This window comes from Canis lupus, chromosome 23 (genome assembly GCF_003254725.2).
Source record: "Canis lupus dingo isolate Sandy chromosome 23, ASM325472v2, whole genome shotgun sequence".
NCBI classification, from domain to species: Eukaryota; Metazoa; Chordata; class Mammalia; order Carnivora; family Canidae; genus Canis; species Canis lupus.
In genome coordinates this window covers 26386265-26412768 of record NC_064265.1, presented here as the reverse complement: position 1 = coordinate 26412768, position 26504 = coordinate 26386265, and the positions used below count along the sequence as shown (strand labels likewise).

The 26504-nt window shown below is 41.9% G+C and overlaps 1 protein-coding gene and 1 long non-coding RNA gene across 5 annotated transcripts in view; one reads left to right on the top strand and one right to left on the bottom strand.

The window, feature by feature from the left end:
- RFTN1 (raftlin, lipid raft linker 1) overlaps positions 1-26504 on the bottom strand; it is a 207064-nt gene that overhangs the window by 60855 nt on the left and 119705 nt on the right. The window lies entirely within an intron of this gene.
- On the top strand, positions 12311-15044 carry LOC112660958 (uncharacterized). Its single transcript, XR_003137341.3, has 3 exons — positions 12311-12398; positions 14060-14134; positions 14859-15044. It is a non-coding gene; the product is annotated as an uncharacterized LOC112660958 (long non-coding RNA).

The following is a 26504-nucleotide window of genomic DNA, read 5'->3' as shown; positions in this document are numbered from 1 at the left end:
CTGCCAATGAGGCTACTGTATAATCCAGCATGTCTATATAACCATATACCAACTACCAGATGATATTTTATGACCCAAAGAGCTTCCTCTTTTAAACCATTGTTTTGGCAGAGGAGGGCGGGAGTAGGGGAGAAGCACCACTATGTGAAAGCTGATGCGCACGTTCCCCAGGGCGGGGAAATCTGATGGGGACCTGCTTGGGAGGTGCTCTCCGCCAAAGCCAAAGGCACCTGAAAACGATGCTGGGTCCACAGGCATTGCTTGGGCAGACTCGTGACTCTCTAAGCTATGGTACATACCCTCTAACCTTGGTAACAGGTAGCTTGCTTCTGACTTCCTGAGCCCACGAGATGGGGGGTGGCTAATGGCCACACAGAGTATTGAGGCACTTTAACTCTCCCCTCCCAGACGAATACCCCCAGGCTGTTTAATAGTCCTAAGTGAAAGAAAAATGCAAAGTAGTAGCCTAATAAAATTAAGCAAGAGCCAGCCCAAAGTAGGAAATCAGCTTTAGGGGACTTCCTGGGCAAGGATGCTCAGGTCACTTTACAGATAAATCAGGAAGTGAGGACCTCAGGGTTGTAGGAGTCTTAGTCACCAACCTGAGTGAATGACCTCAGAAAATCTTGAGGCTTCTGCAGCAATCATCCACCCTTATTTGAGAATTGGTAAGAAACGCCAGCATGGAGCTACTCTCTCTAAGGGACAAGCAAGCCATGACAGCCCTCCTTGGATGAACCAGCATAATTTTAAGCCAAAGGTCATTTTAGTTCAACACTGCACATTCTGGAAAGCAATCTAGAGCAGTTACAAATGTACAGTACAGTCTTTCTATAAAGTCTAACCCATGCTAGAAAATAATGACAATAGGAGGAATCACCAGCTAGTGTAGACTTACTGTGTCCAATGCACTGTACTAGGCATTTTACATAAATTGTTCTGTGTAATCCTTCCAAGACCCCACATTGTATCATCATCTTCATTTCAGATGAGGATGCTGAGGCCCAGAGGCATTAAAGTCATAAAGCAAGCAGCAAGTAGCTAAAGTTCAAAGCGAGGTATGAGTCAGGCCCAAGTTCATTCTCTCAACCACATGACCAAGTGGACAGCTCTCAAAGCATCATCAAGCACATACATGTTCTTGGACATATATGTGTCCAAACATATGGCCATGGTTGGCTCAATCCATTCTTCAAAAATTGAACAAAAGGGGTCCACTAAACAGATCCCTTTCCATTCTGAAAATTTTTCACCCACAAATCTGGGATACTCACTTACTTTTATAAATTGTTTTGGAGAGCTTCTGAAAGAAGACACAGGTAACAAGAGTTTTAAAAGAAAAGAGTGGGAGATAATGATTGTCAAAGTACCTTAGGTTAAGGGAAGCTCCTGCATACAAAGCAGAGCTCTGAGCTTCCTGGTGACACAGGCAAAGCAATGGATTTTACAATCCTCAAATGAAATGAGGAAACATGCCAGCTCCCTAAGAGAGAAGTATAATTTGCTGGTAAGGAACCGAGAAGTTCGTTGTAGGACTCTTGTAGAGTCATGGTGTAAGACATGTCTTCCTTAGTTTTACAGAAAATGAAGAGATATTTTTCTCACATCACTTAGGTATTCTTAACCCTTGATAAAAAGCGAGGACATCAGGCTAAAGCACAGATCTTTGAAGGTCCTTCTATGTGGAGCTGAAGCGAGGTGACCCAGGTCTCTGTGGACAGCTGTGGCAGATGGCAGCACGCTGACATGTGTCAGTGCCGGGGAACTGGGCCACATTACCACTAACTTCTCCAATTCCCACCACAGTGGCCAGGGGTAGCTTTTTCTAATCTTAAATTGTTGAAATTTGTCAAGTTATTTCACAAATTACTTGCCTACACTTCTTCAGAAGGGGTCTGGAAACTGGCTTTTTAAAGTTTCAAATACGTTAGGCAAATTCTCAAGGCACTAAACCTGTACTAAAAGTAAACGAAACCTAACTAGCCACAAATTTTCATAGGTGAGAAAATACCATTAATAATTTCCAGATGTAGCTCTTATGGGAAGGACAGTGAGCCATCTTCCCCCAAGCTGCAGACCTCTGTTTCAGCTGTCAGGCCCCTACACTCCAGTGTGGCTTTCTCCTTCACCAACTGCAAACCTGAGCCTCTCCGCTTGCTGTGGCACTGCAGGGACAGGTACGCTGCCGGCACTTGGCCTGCTCACACCTGGCCCACGTGACAGGGGTCTCACTGCAGACAAAACACCTCTGATGGCTGAAGCATTTTTAAAAGCTGGTCTCACCAAGGGCTTGACCCCAGGCCAGTCTCAACCTGAGTCATGGGGCTGGAAGGCAGGAAGGCCTGGCTTGGAGCTCCAGACGTGATTCTGGTACCAGAGTATGTTACATAACTTTCTATGGTTCAGTTTTCTCACCCATAATATGGGGAAATCATACTTCTCTTGCAGTTGCTCTGAAAATCAGACATTGCATATGGCAGGTGTGCTGAAGGAGAGGCACAGAGAAGGTAGTCCTGACTGTTACCGTTGCTCTACCCCCCTCCTTGTCGGTCCCAGGCTTCTGTGACCCTGCAGAGACTGCTGACAGTCACCCAGAGTAAGGAGGTGACAAGTCTGGACACAGGGCACTATTCCAGTCCTCTCCTTCCTTACTGAGACTTGAAATTGGAGAGCTTTGCATTAATCAGACATGCATTCCCACAGCTAACTGGGCAACCGTATTCCTTGGTGCTACTGCACCTCAAACTTGTCTTCTATGCCAGGGGTTCCCAAAGTGGAGTCCCTTATTAGCAACACCAGCATCACCTGGGAAGTTGTTAGAAATGCAAATTTTCAGGTCTTACTGACTCAGAAACCCGGAATCAAAACCTCCTTCAGATTTGATCCCCAAATAGGTTTTGCCTGGCATACTGTATTTCTGGATCATGACATGATCATGACATGTTGGGCCCAGACACTTGTGTTTTAGCAAGCCTTCCAGGTGATTCCAATGCACCCCAAATTTGAGAATGCACATTTCACAAAGGCAGAATTTTGTGCGCTGCTGTGTGCCTGGTGTTAGGATAATGTCTGACATACAGTAAGTGCTTAGTAAGTATCTGTGGAATGAATGAATGAATGAATGAATGAATGGGTACAATAAATAATGAGTAATGAGTGAAGGTAGGGATGAAGCCAATTAATTTTTCAGCTCCCGAATTCAACAAACTGTATTAAGTCCCTACACTGGCCCAGACCAACACTGTATCTAGGTGCTGGGGTATAAAATAGGAATCTCAAATCTTAAGATTCAGCCAATTATTGTAAACAGACTTTAAAAACAACTACATTAATACGGCACAAAAATGCTTACTTTGTAATATTTTATTTAAAAATCAAGATTATAAATTCACACAGTATCATGACAGCTATGTAATATTTCTATTACTATGATTTTTCAAAATTTATCTAATGAGTATGCATATTACTTTTATAACTGAAAAAAAGTAAACATTCCAAAAATTTCTCATTGAGAATGACAAATATAGTAATGGATATAAAGGCATAGAAATGACAATGATTATTCTTGCCTAAAGGGGAGGTCAAAATGTTTCTGACAGGTCAGGGCTATAACAAATGAAATAATGTAATATAACAGGAAGAGGTAAGGAGTGTGATAAAATTGGAGTATGTATGCCTCATTGTACACATTCAAACTAAAAAAAAAAATTTGGGATCCCTGGGTGGCGCAGCGGTTTAGCACCTGCCTTTGGCCCAGGGCGCGATCCTGGAGACCTGGGATCGAATCCCACGTCAGGCTCCCGGTGCATGGAGCCTGCTTCTCCCTCTGCCTATGTCTCTGCCTCTCTCTCTCTCTCTCTCTCTCTGTGACTATCATAAATAAATAAAAATTAAAAAAATTTTTTTCCCCAAAATACTGTGCTAGGCAAAACCTATTTAGGGAGCAAATCTGAGGTTTGAAGGATGAATAGGAGTTCTCCAGACAGGTGAAAAAAAGGGAGAATGGCAATGCAGGTAAAGAGAAAGAAGGATCATCATGGGTAAAAACGTGATGGTTTGCAACAGCCTGATGTATTGAAGTATCTTTTATGAATATTTCTGGATCATGACAGGACAAGCTAGGTGTAGGGGAGAACTGGAAATCAAAAGGGCCATATCGTGGATGTCACTGAATGCCCATGCCAACAAAGGCTGTGACTTTCACACTGCAGGCCAGCATAACCAACTTTCCCACTGTAGTAACTCCAAAAACAGAGAATGGAGGTCTGAGGGCAAAGCACAAGATTTCTTTGAATGCTCACCTTTTATCTTAAACATTAATGAGAAATTTGTATCCTGCACCATTGTACTATACAGTATTGAAACTTTTAAAAAGATGCCAAGGTTAAATGACTCCCTCTTGCCCCCACCCCAACCCTTCCAGAGAAACTCATGTCTCAGGAATATGAAACATCTTGGTGCATAAATCTTTGCAGCTCTCCTTACTTTCTTCGGGTGGATTCCTGGAAGAGGAATTAATGGGTCAAGGGATATTAACTTTTCAAAGGCTTGATACAGGCTGCCAAATTGTTTACCAGAAAGGGGGAGTAGTAGTCCTTTTCAACCAGAGGAACTGCATTTAGATTTTATAAAGATCAATATTTGGCTAGACCCTAAGGGCCCTGACTCTTCTAACTCTAGTACAGCACTTGCTTTTCTCTTTTTCTCTCTTAAAGTCATTTGATTGTTTGTTAAACTGATCCCTGTTTGTTTCTCATGCACTCATTTATTCATTTGTTCCTTCATAACCTTTATGGAGAAAATCTCTTGAGCGTACTAATGGTAGGCACTGGATGCCATTTGTCAGGGTTCACCCTCAGTTACCCAGTCTCCTCACTCTACATCCCCTGTGGTGACCTCTTCTCCTCATGTGGGTTTGGCCACTAGTCATATGTTAATTATTCCCAAATTCGGACTCCCCAGCTGTGACTTTCCTCTGAAGTTCAAACCTATATGACTGATGATCAGAGCTGCTAGGTCCACCATTGTCCTTGTTTCTCAAACTAGAGCCACAGGCTTCTTCCTTAGCTCTTGCCTCTCTCTAACCCTGTGTTATCAGCTCACCACATCCTGACAGATTTATCCCTCAGTGTTTCTGGACTCCCTTCCCCATTCTCCATACATCTAAGATCAATTTACTTCGGTCTCATTGTCTGCTGCTAGACACTGCCATTCCTCCAAGTCCTCATGAGCATGGAGTCAAATCAATGTGGAAGATCAAATCACAAACACCCAGGTCACCTTGTTATGGAATTCCCTGCAGACTGTCACATGCATGCCTATAAAATTTCTCTAATGACTGTGATTATTAAAATAGCAACTGTTAACATTGTATAACTTTTCCACAAAGAACTTTAATATGCAGGATCTTAGGCCCCAAATAATACCTTACAGAAGAGGAAACTGGTTCTGGTCAAACTACCCAGAGCTAACTACACTGGTCAAACTATCCAGGGCTGGTCAAACTACCCACAGCTAATCACAGGCAAAGTCCAGATTCAGCTCAGTATCCTAAATCCAACCTGATGCTCCTTCAGTGGTACCACTCTTTCTATTTTGTGTAATCTAGCCTGTCCCAAGATGCTCAGTATGATACCAGTTTAAACTGAAATACACCTGCACCCACCCTCTCATTTCTGCTACATTTAAAAACCACCACACCCCTGGCACTTCCAGGAGTAACACTGCTAGCTTAGGCAGCAAAAATTAAGTAAGACCATTTTCAACTGATCCGAGACTTCATTCAACTGCTCTGTAATGAGTAAACACAAATTTTATAGTAACTTTATTTTCCCAACCTAAAAATCAGATATTATAGTGTGAGAAAGATATTTTTCTCTTCAAAAAATTTATTTCTGGGACGCCTGGGTGGCTTAGCAGTTGAGCGTCTGCCTTTGGCTCAGGGCATGATCCTGCGTGATCCTGGGGTTCCAGGACCGAGTCCCACATCGGGCTCCTGCAGAAAGCCTGCCTGCTTCTCCCTCTGCCTCTCTATGTCTCTCATGAATAAATAAATAAATCTTTTCAAAAAATTTATTTCTATAAAGTCTTAACTCATTATAAAAACTTAGAGCTTCTTTGGTTATACACATTTTTATTCTTTTTAAAGATTTTATTTGAGAGAGAGAGAGACAGAGACAGAGAACATGAGCCAGGGAGCAGAGGGGCAGAGAGAGAGGGAGAAGCAGGCTCCCCACTGAGCAGGAGCCCAATGCAGGACTTGATCCCAGGACTTGGAGATCATGACCTGAGCCAAAGGCAGATGCTCAACCGACTGAGCCACACAGGTACTCCTGGTTATATTTTTAAAGAATCACTTTCCTGAAAAATCACAACATGACATTGGAACAGTCCCAGAAAATCTAAGACGTGTTGTCTGTTACTCTACTTCCAAAATGAATACCTGCTGCTAAAGATACATACAGGTTTTTCCTACTATCTGAAAGTAGTGTGTTCCTATGAAAACTTTTGTCAGCCAAAAGACACAAAATGAAGAAGCAATTACCATTAGTTTCTATGGAAAAAATCTTGAGCAGACCCAGACCCAAAAAATAATCTCTCTTAAGCTTTTCTGATACATTAGGACACGTTTTGCTAACAGATGCACAAAATAAATCAAGATAAAGCACAGATGCTCACAGACACAGATCAAAGTTATGGAGGCTGGAGGCTGAGATGTTGAGTATAGTTCCTGGGGAAGGACACTGGTGGGGCCACTATTGCTGCTTGGTGTATGTGCTGCCTCTATGATGGCTTGCTGCAAAACAAACAATGAATGCTATTTTTGCTTTTTGCCTTTTTTCACAAAAGCAAAAATCCTCATTGGATTTCTCCCACTTGGTGAAAACAGGTACTAAGGTAGGTTTTTGTAAAAGAGAAGTAGCATAACGTGAACTCTCAAAAAGTGGAGGATATCTGCACTCTGTCTAGTACATGTGTTTCTGTTTTAGAGTATATGTATCAGCCAGGATGAAACCAGTTATAGAGAAATGGAACATGGGCTGGATTTTGTAAAAATGAAAGCTATGTGTAACATGATGAAAGGAGCAGAATAGGATCCTGCTGACTGGTCAATGGGAATCACAGTTCCCACAGACCATACTAAATGGCATATGTGAAGGATCAGAGTCAGTGGAAGACTGTTTTGTCAGAATCCAGTGAAAAAGGTGTTGTGGATAATTTTATGTGTCAAATGGCCAAACTATGGTGACCAGTTGCTTGGTCAACACTAGTCTAGACATTTCCATAGAGATATTTTAAAGACATGATTAACATCTTAATTAATTGACTTTAAATAAAGCAGATTGCCTTCAATTATATGGATGGGCCTCACTCAATCAGTGGAAGGCCTTAAGAACAAAGATGGAGTTTTCCCCAAAAAAGGAATTCTGCTTTTAGACAACAACCTAGAAAATCTGCTCGAGTTTACAACCTTCAGACTCACAATGCAGCCTGACTCTTACCTGAGCCTCCAGCGGGCCAGAGAACCCAGCAGGTTTTGGACTTGCTAGTTCCCACAATCCTTAAAAATCAATCAATTCCAATCTCAGTATCTCTCTCTACAGATAGATCAATCAATAGATAAATAATCCTATTAGGGGATCCCTGGGTGGCTCAGCAGTTTAGTGTCTGCCTTCAGCCCAGGGCATGATCCTGGGGTCCTGTGATCGAGTCCCACATCGGGCTCCCTGCATGGACACTGCTTCCCCCTCTGCCTGTGTCTCTGCCTCTCTCTCTGTGTGTGTCTTTCATGAATAAGTAAATAAAATATTTAAAAAATAATCCTATTAGATCTGTTCCTCCAGGGAATTTTGACTAATACAGAAGGAAAATAGAGAAAGGAAGCAAGGGGTATAAGATAGCACAGGGCAGGCTGATAAAGGTCTCTTAAATCTGTACCCGACTTGGGTGTGAAATGAAGATATGGCCAGGAGCTCCCAAAAGGTAGTGAAAGAGCATGTGCCCCAAACAGAAACAAGACCATTGGGATTTATTCTGACATTGACTTACACTCCCAGAGGAGAGGCTGAAGTATGGCAAGAAGGTTACCAGGTAAAGGAAACTGCCCCACCACATTTTGAGGTGAGAAAAGGTAAATCCTTAACTTCTACAAGTTATAGGCAGTTTCTAATTTTATGATGAACTTAAAAGTTAAATTAATAGAATTAAAATTAAATTCATAACTCATTAGTGAACTAATGCTGGAAAATCAGAAACTCATAGACTTTTAAAAGATACAGAGCTGGGCCATCCAATATGGTAAGCTATTAGCCAGGTGTGACTATTTAAATTTAAAATAATTCAAATAAAATTAAATCAGAAGTTCAGTTCCTCAGGCACACTAGCTATATTTCAAGTGTTCAATAGCCACTTGTGGCTAGTGACCATATTATTGGACAGTGAAGATACAGAACGTTTCCATCATCACATATTAATAAATATTATTGTGAGCATAATAAATCATATAAAATACTAATAGAAACAGTTTTCAACAATGACTCCAGAGGCATGTAACATAGGGAAAAGACTAAGACCTCTCTCTCACACACACATATACACACCCCACATTTACCCTAACCCAGACCACTGCCCACTCTGACCCTCCCCCATAACTCATGGGCCACCATTCTGCAACAGCTGACATTTTAAAGTCTTTGGGGATGTACGAAATATAAAAGGAACCTACAGAAGCATGCACTTATGTCAAGAACAGGCACAAAAATGCTGTTCTGAGTGGCACAGTTACACATGAGTCTTTACGGTGAATATTTTATCAGAGGCATACAACCCTTCTCATCTTTTGTCACCTAAACTCTGTACAGCTATCTGAAAAGAAAGGTTCAAAAATAACACAGGTTTTAGCTCAAGTCTGAAGATGCCCTTAGTTCTGATGTGTTAACATTCAGCCTTAGGAACTGAAACCTTTACTAAGCATTGTTGGGAGTTTAGCGCCATTATCATATAAACCTGCTGGCGTTGTGGTTTTCTCCTTTAATGACTGGGGCTCTTAGAATAAGCCCTGGACAAGAAGTCTGTGACCTACAGCTTGGACCCAACTCTGCCACCTGCTAGCTATGTGACTGGTTAAGCCAGTGGATCTAACTGAATCTCACTCAGTTCCCTCATTTATAAAATAGAGTTACTAATACTCATTCATTCATTCATTCATTCATTCATTCATTCCCTAACTCAAAACCTTACTATGTGCTAGGCACAAGTAGCAGGGAACACAATAATGAGTCAAACAGGAATCCCTGTGCTCTCAACTTATTTTGGTCCAAGTCAAGGGGTAATTTAGAGATTTTGAAGAATTACTGTGTTCAATCTTTCTCAAACTATTGCTCAGTTTGAAGGGCCACTGCTTGCCCTTAAATCCCGGTGGACCTTGGGTTGGGGGAAAGAGGTCATTTTTTTAAAAGATTTTATTTATTTATTTATTTATTTATTTATTTATTTATTTATTTATTTATTTATGAGAGAGAGAGACAGAGAGAGAGAGAGAGAGAGAGAGGGGCAGAAGGAGGAAAAGCAGGCTCCATGCAGGGAGCCTGATGTGGACTCAATCCCGGGTCTCCAAGATCACACCCTTAGGCTGAAGGCGGCACTAAACCGCTGAGGCACCAGGGCTGCCCAAGAGGTACTGTTTTGTTCTCTTCTACTATTAGGGGTGATTTGGTGGGAAGCTCAGAATATGCTGAAAGAACTGGAAAGCCACAAACTCCCTTAAAAACAAAAGAAGAGATGGAGCCCAGCATCCCGGTGGCAGTAGAGAACCGACCATCCTTCAGTAGCTCTCTTCAGGGTAGGCATTTCTGATAAAAGGAGTTTTATTGGCCCTCATTATCTGTGTTAATTGACTTAGTTCTTTCATTTAGAGTGTGCTTATAATTTCATAATTCATTATAAGTGTAGTGCATAGGAGTTCTAAATCAGGAGAACTGAGAAGGTGTGCTGTTTAACTCCTATTCCTCAAAGATCTTCAATTGGTGCCCCCCTGAAAACCAATCCGTTAGAAGACCCCAGCCTGCCAAAAATATAAATCAAAGATGCAAAAGGGAGGTAAACAAGGAAAGGTCTATACATGAGGAAAGACTCAATGGTATCTCAAGTAGCAGCCAAGTGGAGACAATATGGTAGGGCCAGAGCTGGACCTTAGGAAGACCTGGAGCCAGTGTCTTCAGCACAGTCAGGAAACTTTCTCCAAGTTTTGTCCCTACTTTTATTTATTTGTTAGCATCATTCTTCTTTCTTATTTAGGAAAACTTTTCTCCATGTGGCAGGAAATAGGATCATTGTCAACTTCTGAGTTTTCTCCTTACAGCCTAGCCCCTGGAGATAGAATGTCCAAACTTCCTGGTTACACACTACCGAAGATCCCACAGAAGGGCTCTGATTGGCCCAGCTCAAATGAGGTGTCCACTTCTGGGCCAATCAGCTCTGGCCAGGACAGAGCTGGGTGGCTCCCATGGAAGTCATATAGCTGGATTATTAGAACAAAGGTTAGCAACATGAAGAGGTAAGAAAGTGTCATAAATTATGTAGAGGAGAGTAAGTGCTCAGTATGCCTGCACAGAAAATCCATAATCACAAAAGGTTACATTAATTGAGTGCTTACTATGTGCTGCAGACTACTTTAAGGGCCATACATGAGTTAACTCATTTAATCCTTATGATAACAATAATCGATTTTTTTAATCCCCATGTTACAGATTAGAAAACTGAGGCACAGAGAGGTTGCACAGCTTGCCCAAGGGCACACAAACTGGTGTGTGTGCGGGTAGGATTCAAAAGGAGGCAGTTTGGTTCCAGACTCTATATTCCTACCTATTATATATAGTTCAGCATTATACTGTCTATACAATAGCCTATACTCTAACTATGTTATGAAATACCAGGGCTAGGTCATGAAGACTGTTGAATCTTTAGTCTGGACTTTTTACTCTGTAGGTAACGAGGTGCCATCAGAGTGTCAGAATAGCAGTGACACAATCAGATTTCTCCTAAGGAAAATTAATGTGTCCACAGAATGTGGTATGAATTCACTTCAGTGGAGGGTGGTAGTAATAGAAGTGAGCAGACGGGAGGCAAAAAGTGGCTGAGGGGGCCTGAGAGTCACCGCAGAGGTTATGAGAAAGGTCTTTAGAGCTACCCTTGTCTGGGAAGGATAGGAGTGAGAAGTAGATGGGAAACCAAAAGTAGAGACATCAATCTGCCAACTAAAAGGGCAGACACCACAGGCCTCTGCTGTGTTAAACAATTGCTAATCACCCAAAGGAGGACATTTTTGAAAGCAAAGGTAGAACAGTTAATAATAATGCTGAGATGACAGGGATAAGTTGCAACCATCCAAGGAAACTGAGGCATATGATCACCTAGTTAAACGTGATCAGCAGTGAAGACCCAGAGAGCTGCTTTAAAAAAGACTCCAGTGACTGCTCTCTCTCCTCCTTCTTTGCCCAACATGTGGTCTGCTTTCTTCTATCACTTAACTGCTATTACATCCTTGGCTTTCTCAATCTGGCCCCTCTTGCAATGTCAAATCCATCCCACCCATCCAGGGTCACAGCAAGGAAGGTTCAAGGCCTTCCATCTCGACCATGGACCGACACTGTGCCGACCTGCAATCCCTCCATCTACCCCTAGCCAGCGCTCCCATCCTCCCCCTGGAGGGCCTCCCCCACACTTTGTTCTGGCACCTCCACTTTCATGAGCCTTTATTCTTTTATCATTCAAAGTTCATTCCCCTGCTTCTCCCTCTGCCTATGTCTCTGCCTCTCTGTGTCTCTAATGAATAAAAAAGTAATCTTTAAAAAGGGAGGGGGGCTCCTGGGCGGCTCAGTAGTTGAGCATCTGCCTTTGGCTCAGGTAGTGATCCTGGGGTCCTGGGATGGAGTCCCTCATCAGGCTCCCAGCAGGGAGGCTGCTTCTCCCTCTGTCTATGTCTCTGCCTCTCTCTCTCTGTGTCTCTATGAATGAATGAATGAATGAATGAATGAATGAATGAATAATAATAAATCAATCTTTAAAACAAAATGGAACAAAGATCATTCCCTTTGGGGTCTGAGCAGATTGTTCTATTTGGGATGCTGTTCGACCTAAACTCCTCATGACTGGTGTCTCCTTGCCACCAGGGTCCTCTCTTCCCATTTATGGCCCTCTCTGAAATCCCAGTCATGGTCACCTCGTCATGTTTCAACATGCCTCTTCCTTAATTTTCATCATATCACTTACTTCCACCTGTGTCCTTATTAACTTATTGTTCGTCTTTTCCAGTTGAATGAGAACTCTGTGAAGGCAGGAATGTTGTCTATTTTGTTCCCTACAATGTTTCCAGCATCTGAAACACTTGTTGGTACCTCGTAAGTCCTCAATAAATGTCTATTAAAGGGGAGAATAGGAAACATATGAAATTTGCAGCATCTGATGTTACTCCTAAGTGGAATGTCTATGACTCTTATAATTTCAGAAACAATCCATCTGGGGCCAATAACGTTTTGCAAATAACAGTCAATTGAGATTTTGAAAATCTGCACATCATTTGATACTCATCTCATTTTTAACAGTGAAAAAAAACCTAGTCTAGAGAAATTAAGGGGTTGGAGGTCCAGGGCTACATCCTAAGAAAGCAACGTTAAAATAAAATGATTTGCAGCCCTTCGGGTTTCTAGTCCATCTCTTCACAAACCAGGTCAATCTTCCCCTCAGGTAAAAGAAAATCTACAACAATAAACAATTCGTTCATATCAGTACTTCTTATCAAGGTAAAAAAAATGCCTCTTAACTGGGCATTCCTTGGGGCCTTCTTTCTTAAAGGAACTACCTAACACAAGACCATGCATTTCCTTAAAAAACAAAATGAAACAAAACAGCTAGAATTCAGAATCCTGGAACTGCTGAGGTTGACAAGCTCAGTTTTATACTCCGATAATACCAGTGACCCTGGAGTTGCAGGCTTGAGACAAAGAACCTCGAGGGCTTATTAAGACTCCTGAGAATGTTCTGGAATACCAGTTTTAGAGTCTTCATGGAACTCAAATCTCAGCACCACAGTTAAATGTTTGAAGCAAAAGAACATAAGTTTAAAGAACTTTAACCAAGAGCAGATGTTTCCCTTCACACCATGCTGCTTTAACAACCAGTATTTGTGATTTTTTTCTCCCCACCATTCCCTGATTTACATAGGCATCCAAAACATTGATGAAAGGCACTTTAACAAAATGTTGAAATGGTGTGGTTGGACCAGTACTATCCTAGTTTTACCTCTTGGTTAAAAAAAAAAAAAAAAAAAAAAAAAAAACCCAAAACCTTTTCTATTCCCATGACTTCAGACCAACAAAAATATAACACGGTCCTAATGGCATTTGAAACCCCCATGGTAAACAGAGCAGTTAAACTAAGTACTTGGGGATGGTTTTCATTACAATGTGCTAAAGAAATGAATGTTTTATTGTTCCTTTGTAAATACCCTGGAGAACACTGGGATGGTTCTTCTGGAAGATGGAAATGATTTGAGGGAGTTTCAGATCTCATGAAGATATGTGATCTCTTTTGAGTAACAAATAGGATTTATTTTGGGGGGGGTGCTTTGTATTCACAACTATTGAGCATTACACTTAAAGATTATTTTCAATGTCCAATAACCTTTCTACTCAATACTCAATTCTACTTCTTGCCTTCCTTTTTATTTTTAATGTATTCCATATTTGCCCTTGCATGGTCTCAAAGCACTCTCCCAGGAGAATGAGCTGTAAATTAACATAGCATGTTCAAATTCATGTATGTGGCAGACTGTATGTTCCAAAGATGGCCACAACAGTTATTTCGCATTCCAAATGGTCTGCAGGAACTGTGCCACTCCCCCATCAAAAAGCAGAGTTTATGTCCCTCTATTTGAACCAGTATGGGCTTCTGTGATGATTTTGACCAATACATAAGGTAAAAAGGGTGCTATATGACTTGAGGCCTCGTCTTAAAAGTTCCATGAATGCTCACTTTGTTCTCTTGGGATGCTTGCTCTTAGGACACAGCCATCATGCTTTGAGGAAGCCCAAGAGTCTGTGGAGAGGCCTATAGCCAGCAACAACTTATCAGCCATGTGAGTGCACCATCTTGAAAGTGGCAGCCACTATCACTTCAGCCATGTGGAGCAAAGATTAGTTAAGTCTCCCCAGTCCTGCCCAAATTGTAGATTTGTGAGCAAAATGAAAGACTGTTGTTGTTTGAACCTTCTATGTTTTAGGATTGCTCATTACACAGCAGAATAGATACCCTCTTAAAATCCTCGCTAACCTATGGGAAGATACCAGACTACAGTAATTTCTTAAGGTAAAATCCACATCCTTTATAAAGGATGCAATTAGCAGCACTCTCAGATATGCAGAAATATAAACAAGGATACTATGAATACTTCCAAGGAGTGGGCCTTGAGGAATATGCTTTAATCGAAAGGTAAGAACAGTTTGTAATTAGCTTCGCAGTTTGTGATGATGCCTCGAAACTGCTGGAACTAGCGGGTACTCGGGAGGTAAGCATTGCCCCTGCAGTGTGCCTTACATTATTAATCGGCTGAGCAAACCTGTAGACAAACATGAGCTCAGTTTTTGTTTATCACAAGTTACAAATGTGCAGAATGTGAATTAATGATGATGTTTTACTATTCAAGAGCGACACAGAATAATGTCCACGTTCCCAGGCACCATCAGAGTCAGAAGGGATTGTAGAGACCTCTGCTAAGCTTGAGGCTTAGTCAAAAAAACAAAACAAAACAAAACAAAAAAACAAACAAACAAACAAAAAAAAAACATGTGTGTTATCTTCAGGTGTCCTAAAGAGAATCTTCCATTGCCCTCTGGAGAGTGTCTCAGAAGCCGAGTAGCAGCTACAGCTCTCATTCAAAATGAGAAGTCACTGAAATAAAGTTTCTATGCCAACTGAATGATAAAGAGTTCCATCAAAAGCTAACTTTATTTCTACCAGGAATATATGTAAACATTTTCTTTTAAAGTTTTCCCATCTTTTCAGGTATTTTCTTTTGACTTCTACTCCCTGTATCCTCCATACCCCAACCTTTTTCTCTCTGAAGAAGCTTTCTTTATAAAAGCTTCTCTGCCTTCTGCTCAATAATATCCCTACCACCCCTTCGATAACATCCCTAGTTCTGCCACCAATAACATCCCCTATCTAAAGAAGATGTGGGGGCAGCCCGGTGGCTCAGTGGATTAGCACTGCCTTCGGCCTAGGGCCTGATCCTGGAGACCCAGGATCAAGTCCCACGTTGGGCTCCCTGCATGGAGCCTGCTTCTCCCTCTGCCTGTGTCTCTGCCTCTCTCTCTCTCTGTGTCTCTCATGAATAAATAAATAAAATCATTAAAATAATAGAAAGGAAGGAAGGAAGGAAGGAAGGAAGGAAGGAAGGAAGGAAGGAAGGAAGGAAGGAAGGAGGAAGATGTGGTATATGTAAATGGTGGACGATTACTTAATCCTTAAAAAGAAGGAAATCCTGCCATTTGCAACAACATGGATGGACCTAAGTGAAATAAGTCAGGCAGAAAATGATGAATACTGTATGATATAACGTATATGTGAAACCTAAAAAAGTCAAACTCCGAAAACAAGAGTGGAATGGTGGTTGCCAGGGGCAGAGGGTAATGCTGGAGAAATGGGGAGGTGGGGGTCAAAGGGCACAAATTTACAGTTATAAGATTAATACATTCTGGAAATGCAGTGCACACCATGATGACTATTGTTAACAACACCGTTAATACAACACATTGCATAATCACACAAGAGATAGCTGTTAATATTCTCACTACAAAAAAGGTAACTATGGATATGTTCATTAACCTTAAGGTGGCCAATGATTTCACAATATGTAGGTATATCGAATCATCATGTACACCTTAAATTTACACAATGTTGTCACTTGCAGCTCAATAAAGCTGGGGAAAAATAATCTTATTTTTTCCCATTACCCCCAACAATATACCATTACTATCACCCCCATTGGTAATACTGCTACTATTCCAGATAATAACGTCCCTAATATCCCATCAGATTTCATGCCTACTACCCATCTTCCCCAGCTGCATTTTCAATACCTAGGAATACTGCTGTAAGACTCACGGAATGAAGATATAGACTAGGAAGTAATTAATTAGATGGGAAACCTTGGTTTGATCCATTTTCTCTTATTGCTTAGGCTAGATGTATAATAACTGTTATTAGAGTACTTGGGCCTTTTGTCCAAAAATACATAACTTGTATTACTTTTATAGACTACAGCACCACTCATATCATGATAATCTTATTTTTTAGTCCTGTAAACACTTAAGTCAGAAGTGATCCAATGAGTGAATCATTTGAAGTCTTGATTTTCCTCACAACATGTTTTTTTTTCACTGTAGTCTCACTCAGATGGTAACATTTACTTGAACCTTAAAAGAAGAAAAAAATGTGCAAACATAATAGCCCTTGTATTAAACTCCAATCCCGGCTGTTAGCTAAGAAAGGGGAAGACAAAAACAGTTATCACTCAACAAACACTGACTTACTGGATGGAGGGCACAGGGTATAGTAAAATGAGCCCAGCAAAATGTACAAAAATGAGAACGTCTGGCGCTCAAATTCAGCGTGCCACCATCATAAACCTGAATTAGCCCAATATGCCTCCTTTTTTTTTTTTATTTTTTATTTTTTATTGGTGTTCAATTTACTAACATACAGAATAACACCCAGTGCCCGTCACCCATTCACTCCCACCCCCCGCCCTCCTCCCCTTCTACCACCCCTAGTTCGTTTCCCAGAGTTAGCAGTCTTTATGTTCTGTCTCCCTTTCTGATATTTCCCACACATTTCTTCTCCCTTCCCTTATTTTCCCTTTCACTATTATTTATATTCCCCAAATGAATGAGAACATATAATGTTTGTCCTTCTCCGACTGACTTACTTCACTCAGCATAATACCCTCCAGTTCCATCCACGTTGAAGCAAATGGTGGGTATTTGTCATTTCTAATAGCTGAGTAATATTCCATTGTATACATAAACCACATCTTCTTTATCCATTCATCTTTCGTTGGACACCGAGGCTCCTTCCACAGTTTGGCTATCGTGGCCATTGCTGCTAGAAACATCGGGGTGCAGGTGTCCCAGCGTTTCATTGCATTTGTATCTTTGGGGTAAATCCCCAACAGTGCAATTGCTGGGTCGTAGGGCAGATATATTTTTAACTGTTTGAGGAACCTCCACACAGTTTTCCACAGTGGCTGCACCAGTTCACATTCCCACCAACAGTGTAAGAGGGTTCCCTTTTCTCCACATCCTCTCCAACATTTGTTGTTTCCTGCCTTGTTAATTTTTCCCATTCTCACTGGTGTGAGGTGGTATCTCATTGTGGTTTTGATTTGTATTTCCCTGATGGCAAGTGATGCAGAGCATTTTCTCATGTGCATGTTGGCCATGTCTATGTCTTCTTCTGTGAGATTTCTGTTCATGTCTTTTGCCCATTTCATGATTGGATTGTTTGTTTCTTTGGTGTTGAGTTTAATAAGTTCTTTATAGATCTTGGAAACTAGCCCTTTATCTGATATGTCATTTGCAAATATCTTCTCCCATTCTGTAGGTTGTCTTTGAGTTTTGTTGACTGTATCCTTTGCTGTGCAAAAGCTTCTTATCTTGATGAAGTCCCAATAGTTCATTTTTGCTTTTGTTTCTTTTGCCTTCGTGGATGTATCTTGCAAGAAGTTACTATGGCCGAGTTCAAAAAGGGTGTTGCCTGTGTTCTTCTCTAGGATTTTGATGGAATCTTGTCTCACATTTAGATCTTTCATCCATTTTGAGTTTATCTTTGTGTATGGTGAAAGAGAGTGGTCTAGTTTCATTCTTCTGCATGTGGATGTCCAATTTTCCCAGCACCATTTATTGAAGAGACTGTCTTTCTTCCAATGGATAGTCTTTCCTCCTTTATCGAATATTAGTTGCCCATAAAGTTCAGGGTCCACTTCTGGATTCTCTATTCTGTTCCACTGATCTATGCGTCTGTTTTTGTGCCAGTACCACACTGTCTTGATGACCACAGCTTTGTAGTACAACCTGAAATCTGGCATTGTGATGCCCCCAGATATGGTTTCCTTTTTTAAAATTCCCCTGGCTATTCGGGGTCTTTTCTGATTCCACACAAATCTTAAAATAATTTGTTCTAACTCTCTGAAGAAAGTCCATGGTATTTTGATAGGGATTGCATTAAACGTGTATATTGCCCTGGGTAACATTGACATTTTCACAATATTAATTCTGCCAATCCATGAGCATGGAATATTTTTCCATCTCTTTGTGTCTTCCTCAATTTCTTTCAGAAGTGTTCTATAGTTTTGAGGGTATAGATCCTTTACATCTTTGGTGAGGTTTATTCCTAGGTATCTTATGCTTTTGGGTGCAATTGTAAATGGGATTGACTCCTTAATTTCTCTTTCTTCAGTCTCATTGTTAGTGTATAGAAATGCCACTGACTTCTGGGCATTGATCTTGTATCCTGCCACGCTACCGAATTGCTGTATGAGTTCTAGCAATCTTGGGGTGGAGACTTTTGGGTTTTCTATGTAGAGTATCATGTCATCGGCGAAGAGGGAGAGTTTGACTTCTTCTTTGCCAATTGAATGCCTTTAATGTCTTTTTGTTGTCTGATTGCTGAGGCTAGGACTTCCAGTACTATGTTGAATAGCAGTGGTGAGAGTGGACATCCCTGTCTTGTTCCTGATCTTAGGGGAAAGGCTCCCAGTGCTTCCCCATTGAGAATGATATTTGCTGTGGGCTTTTGATAGATGGCTTTTAAGATGTCGAGGAATGTTCCCTCTATCCCTACACTCTGAAGAGTTTTGATCAGGAATGGATGCTGTATTTTGTCAAATGCTTTCTCTGCATCCAATGAGAGGATCATATGGTTCTTGGTTTTTCTCTTGCTGATATGATGAATCACATTGATTGTTTACGGGTGTTGAACCAGCCTTGTGTCCCAGGGATAAATCCTACTTGGTCATGGTGAATAATTTTCTTAATGTACTGTTGGATCCTATTGGCCAGTATCTTGTTGAGAATTTTTGCATCCATGTTCATAAGGGATATTGGTCTGTAATTCTCCTTTTTGGCGGGGTCTTTGTCTGGCTTTGGAATTAAGGTGATGCTGGCTTCATAGAACGAATTTGGAAGTACTCCATCTCTTTCTATCTTTCCAAACAGCTTTAGGAGAATAGGTATGATTTCTTCTTTAAACGTTTGATAAAATTCTCCTGGGAAGCCATCTGGCCCTGGACTCTTGTGTCTTGGGAGGTTTTTGATGACTGCTTCAATTTCCTCCCTGGTTATTGGCCTGTTCAGGTTTTCTATTTCTTCCTGTTCCAGTTTTGGTAGTTTGTGGCTTTCCAGGAATGCGTCCATTTCTTCTAGATTGCCTAATTTATTGGCGTATAGCTGTTCATAATATGTTTTTAAAATCGTTTGTATTTCCTTGGTGTTGGTAGTGATCTCTCCTTTCTCATTCATGATTTTATTAATTTGAGTCTTCTCTCTCTTCTTTTTAATAAGGCTGGCTAATGGTTTATCTATCTTATTAATTCTTTCAAAGAACCAACTCCTGGTTCTGTTGATCTGTTCCACAGTTCTTCTGGTCTCGATTTCGTTGAGTTCTGCTCGAATCTTTATTAGCTCCCTTCTTCTCTTGGGTGTAGGATCTATTTGCTGTTTTTTCTCTAGCTCCTTTATGTGTAAGGTTAGCTTTTGTATTTGAGTTCTTTCCAGTTTTTGAATGGATGCTTGTATTGCGATGTATTTCCCCCTTAGGACTGCTTTTGCTGCATCCCAAAGATTTTGAACGGTTGTATCTTCATTCTCATTAGTTTCCATGAATCTTTTTAATTCTTCCTTAATTTCCTGGTTGACCCTTTTATCTTTTAGCAGGATGGTCCTTAACCTCCATGTGTTTGAGGTCCTTCCAAACTTCTTGTTGTGATTTAGTTCTAATTTCAAGGCATTATGGTCTGAGAATATGCAGGGGACAATCCCAATCTTTTGGTATCGGTTCAGACCCGATTTGTGACCCAATATGTGGTCTATTCTGGAGAAAGTTCCATGTGCGCTTGAGAAGAATGTGTATTCAGTTGAGTTTGGATGTAAAGTTCTGTAGATATCTGTGAAATCCATCTGGTCCAGTGTATCATTTAAAGCTCTCGTTTCTTTGGAGATGTTTTGCTTAGAAGACCTATCAAGTATAGAAAGAGCTAGATTGAAGTCACCAAGTATAAGTGTATTATTATCTAAGTATTTCTTCACTTTGGTTAATAATTGATTTATATATTTGGCAGCTCCCACATTCGGAGCATATATATTGAGGATTGTTAAGTCCTCTTGTTGAATAGATCCTTTAAGTATGATATAGTGTCCCTCTTCATCTCTCACTACAGTCTTTGGGGTAAATTTTAGTTTATCTGATATAAGGATGGCTACCCCTGCTTTCTTTTGAGGACCATTCGAATGGTAAATGGTTCTCCAACCTTTTATTTTCAGGCTGTAGGTGTCCTTCTGTCTAAAATGAGTCTCTTGTAGACAGCAAATAGATGGGTCCTGCTTTTTTATCCAGTCTGAAACCCTGCGCCTTTTGATGGGGTCATTAAGCCCGTTCACATTCAGAGTTACTATTGAGAGATATGAGTTTAGTGTCATCATGATATCTATTCAGTCTTTGTTTTTGTGGACTGTTCCACTGAACTTCTTCTTAAAGGGGAATTTTAAGAGGCCCCCTTAAAATTTCTTGCAGAGCTGGTTTGGAGGTCACATATTCTTTTAGTTGCTGCCTGTCTTGGAAGCTCTTTATCTCTCCTTCCATTTTGAATGAGAGCCTTGCTGGATAAAGTATTCTTGGTTGCATGTTCTTTTCATTTAGGACCCTGAATATATCCTGCCAGCCCTTTCTGGCCTGCCAGGTCTCTGTGGAGAGGTCTGCTGTTACCCTAATACTCCTCCCCATAAAAGTCAGGGATTTCTTGTCTCTTGCTGCTTTAAGGATCTTCTCCTTATCTTTGGAATTTGCAAGCTTCACAATTAAATGTCGAGGTGTTGAACGGTTTTTATTGATTTTAGGGGGGGATCTCTCTATTTCCTGGATCTGAATGCCTGTTTCCCTTCCCAGATTAGGAAAGTTTTCAGCTAGAATTTGTTCAAATACATATTCTGGCCCTCTGTCCCTTTCGGCGCCCTCGGGAACCCCAATTAAACGTAGGTTTTTCTTCCTCAGGCTGTCGTTTATTTCCCTTAATCTATCTTCATGGTCTTTTAATTGTTTGTCTCTTTTTTCCTCAGTTTCCCTCTTTGCTGTCAACTTGTCTTCTAGGTCACTCACTCGTTCTTCCACCTCGTTAACCCTCGTCGTTAGGACTTCTAGTTTGGATTGCATCTCATTCAATTGGTTTTTAATTTCTGCCTGATTAGCTCTAAATTCTGCAGTCATGAAGTCTCTTGAGTCCTTTATACTTTTTTCTAGAGCCACCAGTAGCTGTATAATAGTGCTTCTGAATTGGCTTTCTGACATTGAATTGTAATCCAGATTTTGTAACTCTGTGGGAGAGAGGACTGTTTCTGATTCTTTCTTTTGAGGTGAGGTTTTCCTTCTAGTCATTTTGCTCAGTGCAGAGTGGCCAAAAGCAAGTTGTATTGGGAAAAAGAGAAAAAGAGAGGAGAGAAAGAAGGAAAGAAAAGAGAAAGAGAAAAAAAAAGGGAAGAAAAAGAAAAAAAAAAAAAAAACGAAAAAAAAAAAAAAAAAAGAAGAAAAAGAGAAAGAAAAAGAAAGGAGAAAAAAAGGGGGGTGGGGGAAGGAAACAAATCAAAAAGCAAAACAAAACAAAAACAAAAACAAAAACAAACAAACAAAAAAAGAACCACCGGGGAGTATCTTCTGATTCTGTGTTCTTTAAGTCCCTTGGCTTCTCCTGGAAGTTGTCAATCTAGCTGGTGTTCTGGGGGAGGGGCCTGTTGTGCTGATTTTCAGGTGTTAGCAGTTGGGGGAGCTGCTGTGCCCCTGCCTGGTGCAGGGCTCGGTGGGGGTTGTTTACCCCGTGAGGCCGCAGGAGGAACAGCCCCAGTGGCGGGGCAGCTCTGGAAACCTGGAGTCAGCTCCGGCAGGAACTCCGTCTGCAGGGCCTGGAGGCTCCGGGGCGGGGCCGCTGCTCTGCTCAGCTGGGGCAGGAGCGTCCTTGCTGTCCTGGGCCCTCCCGGCCTCTGCCTGTCCCGGGGGAGGCGGGATCCTGGGCTGTGTCCCGGCGCCCTGTGCTCCGGAGCCTGCGCTGGTGGATTCGCGCTCCCGGGCCGCGCAACCCCCTCCGCGGAGCTGCCGCCCGAGCCCCTCCGAGCTGCTCCTGGAACCGCGCAGCCCCCTCCGCACGGAGCCTCTTCCTCTGCCCGAGCCCCGCCGAGCTGCTCCCGGGGCCGCGCAGGCCCCCTCCGCGGAGCCGCCGCCCGAGCCCCTTCAGCTGCTCCGGGTCCCGCCGGGTCCCGCCGTGCGCGCTGCAGCCCTTAGGGAGCTCGGCGCACTCTCCTGGGTGCGCAGTTGCTGTTACTGTCCCAGGGAGCCCGAGGGCATCCCCGCCCTCCTGGGTCCTGCTCCACCTCCCCGCGAGCCCCTTTCCCCCGGGAAGGTCGGTGCAGCTCCTGCGTCTCCGGGACGGGGCTCTCCTGTCCTGGGGACACTCGCTCCGGCCTCAGCCCGGCTCCTCGCGGGGCCCCTCCCCCTTGGAGGCCTTTGTTCCTTTATTTCTTTTTCCCCGTCTTCCTACCTTGATAGATGCGCGAACTCTTCTCACTGTAGCATTCCAGCTGGTCTCTCTTTGAATCTCAGGCCGAATTCATAGATTTTCAGGATAATTTGAAGGTTTTCTAGGTAGTTTGGTGGAGACAGGTGATTTGGAGACCCTACTCCTCCGCCATCTTGCCCCAATATGCCTCCTTGACGGGGGAAATCATCCCAACTCAGACCCACCATAAAATCGCAGAATATTTAGAGATCGCCAATGTGCAAAAGTCTCATTTTACAGAGAAGGAAACAACAAATTCAGGAAAGTGATATGCCTTGCCTAAATGACTGTTACTAGCAGGTTTCCTTTACCGGAATCAGGACAAAATTCTGGAGTTGGGCTTTTAAAAAGTTCCAGAGTTCTCCTTGAGGAGGCAAGGCAATTTCAGCAAAGGAGTACTTTGTGTCCAAGTGCTTTCCTCCACCAAGCCATGTGCAGAGCTCATCCTAATGCTGAGAAGGATGAGTGGGAATTCTCCCAAAGGCAGAAGACCCTCGGAGAGTCCACATGATCCGCAATCAAAGTGAAACCTTCCACTTGCAGAGGAAGATAAAACAGGCAGCCTAAGCGCTTGGCAGGATAAACTCCATTTCTTAGAGGAGACACCCCACCCTCCACACGCCGCCGCGAGGTCTGTCCAGATTCCCACGTTCATTGTCTGTGCTGGATCCCACACAAATCTGGCAGACAGGAGGTCTCGCCGAGCAGGGGCGTCCAGCACCTCTGAGCCACGCACGCGGGCAAGTTCAGCCTGTGCTGTGAACCCGTCAGCTACCACATGTGTTCACTGACGGTGCATAATTAGCACTCAAAACATGTTCCATCTCATAAAGAAAGAAAGATATATATATATATATATGCACGCATGCCACTTTGGAAACCTTCCCGGTGAGAACAGCAATTTCCATATTTGTAAACGTGTCTGCCGAGAAGTATGAAGCAGAAACGGGTGACACAAGAACCTTCACAAATCGCTTCCAGAAAGGGTTTTACTCAACAGGTTTCAAATACCCTGAACACTGGAAAAAGCTCCTGCAAGTTACAGGAAAAGAGAAAACGGGTGAACGTCTGTCTACTTCATCTTCGCTGCATTACCTCTGAAAGCATCTGTCTACACGATGCTGATACCGTTCGAGCCCCAGAAATCCACGGGCTCTCGCTCTCTTCATTCCATAAATATGTACCGAGCATCTGCTATATGACCTACTCTCTTCTTGGCATGGGAACAAGAGACAAGAAACAATAAACATACTAAGTAAAAACAGTGAAGTATCTCTGGGAGTCAAAAAGAGCTACAGATAAGAGAAATAGAGAAGAGTGAAGGGAATCAGTAGGCTGGGGAGTGGCAAGGCATAAGGGGGGGTTCCAAGATTTTGTTTGTTTATTTATTCATTTATTTGTTTGTTTGCTTATTTATTTATTTATTTGAGAGAGAGAGAGAGAGAGAGAGAGAGAGAGAGAGAGAGAGAGGAGGCAGAGGGAGAGTGAGAAACAGGGTCCCCGAGGAGCAGGGAGCCTCATGTGAGACTCGATCCCAGGCCCCCAGGATCAGGACCTGAGCCGAAGGCAGATGCTTAATTGACTGAGCCACCCAGGTGCCCATCAGGTGCTCTTTTAAAAATGGTGGGCAGGGTGGGTGGGCTCAACGAGAAGGTGAACTTGAGCAGAGATAGGAAGTGAAGAAGTCAGCCAAGCAGATATCTCAGGGGAGGAAGGTCCATACAAATCATCTCCCCTGTCAAGAGTGACACCAGTATTCAGCAACGGCAACATGAGGCCCTTCACCACGGTAAGCTGAAGGGGGAGATACACCGCCTCATACATAATCACACCCTGCATCTCCTGGATATACCCTGGGTCTTACCCTCCAAACTGTTATTTCTCAGGAAGGAGGGAACTTAATTACTTCACACACTGGCCGACTTTTACAAAGTTTCTCACAATATAAGGGCGCTCTGTCACTTTATTTTGAACAACAAAATGCTTACTAGGGAAAACACATTAATCAAAACTGCCTTGGGACCTTTATTAAAGTCATCTGATGGACTTAATTTTTTAGAGGGAGGGAAGCACATTTAACAAAATTTAAAATAATTCCTGTGGCATGAAACAAAATTTTGGGTGCTACAGTGTTCATGCTTCTTTAAAGACTGCATTTTAAAAAAGCAACGTACAGGGAGGCCTGGGTGGCTCAGTGGTTGAGAGTCTGCCTTTGGTTCAGGGCAAGATCCCGGGGTCCTGGGATCGAGTCCTGCATCGGGCTCCCTGCAGGAAGCCTGCTTCTCCCTCTGCCTGTGTCTCTGCCTCTCTCTGTTTCTCATGAATAAATAAATACAATCTTTTAAAAAAATTTAAAAATTTAAAAACAATGTACAAATTCTGTACACAAATGAAAATGAACAAACTACCAGGACCCTGATGTGGCTCAGTGTTGAGTGTTGAGTGCTGAGCAAAAAAATGCCATTTACGAGAGATTCCATGTAAAATTCAAAACCAGGCGAAGTTAACCTTTGGTGTTAGAAATTAGACAGACTATCTCTGGGGAGAAGGTGGGGAGAAGTAATGGGAGTGGCCAAAGGGACGGCTTTGGGTTGTTCTATTTCTTGACTTGGGTACTGGTTACCCAGGTGCATTCATTTTGTGCAAACTCACTGAGCTGTACACTTAAGATTTATGCACTATCCTGTATTTATGTTATAGTTAATAAAAAGAGAGTTGTTAAAAAGGGCAATGCAGAGTAAGGGGTTGCATTACAGAGATTTCTCATTCACCTCTGAACTGGATAAGAAAAAAAACAACTATCCTAGTGCTAAATGAGTATTTTTGACTTAGGGTAAGTCTAGAGATGGCATCACTCATGAATTTTTAAAGTGCTGAATTCCAAACAATTTGGATGAAAGTAAATATAATGAACTTGAAACCTTATTTTAGATGGCCCAAAAACTCACTCTGGTGATGATAAAGACACTGAAGGCAAAGATACATAAGAAGTGTAGCAATAAAAAGTGTTTTGTGGAATATAAACATGGGGAGAAAAGTATTATTTCCAAATGTATATATTTTATATATCTAAAAAAGGGCAGTTATAACTAAATTAATAATTAATATTATAAACAGAAATTTAATTATTTCAAATATATTCCTAAATGGCTGTAAAGTTGGCTCCAAACTGTGTTCTGGATCATCCCACATGGGAAACTGTCCTCTCTTATCCAATATATGCTATATACTGATATTGTTCCTTGCTCCTTGTGGCTGACAAGACTCATAACCACCAAATTTTTGTGTCAACTGGAAAACACGGAGAACTGAAACTATTTAAATAAACAAACCCTGCAGAACTATGCTGTCCACACAGCAGCCACTAGCCACATGTGGCTAGCCATTAAGCACTCATAATGTGGCTAGTGCAATTAAGGAGCTGCATTTTTCATTTCACTGAATTTTAATTAACTTCAACTTAAATTTAAAAAGTGAAGGAGTAGAAAATATTTTTTCTATTAAACACAAGTTTATTTTGTAGGACATTTCACTTTAACTATTGGAAAGTTAGCATCCAAATTGAGATGTGATACAAGTGTAAAATATATACCAGATTTCAAAGATTTCACTTGTGGAAAAAAATATAATA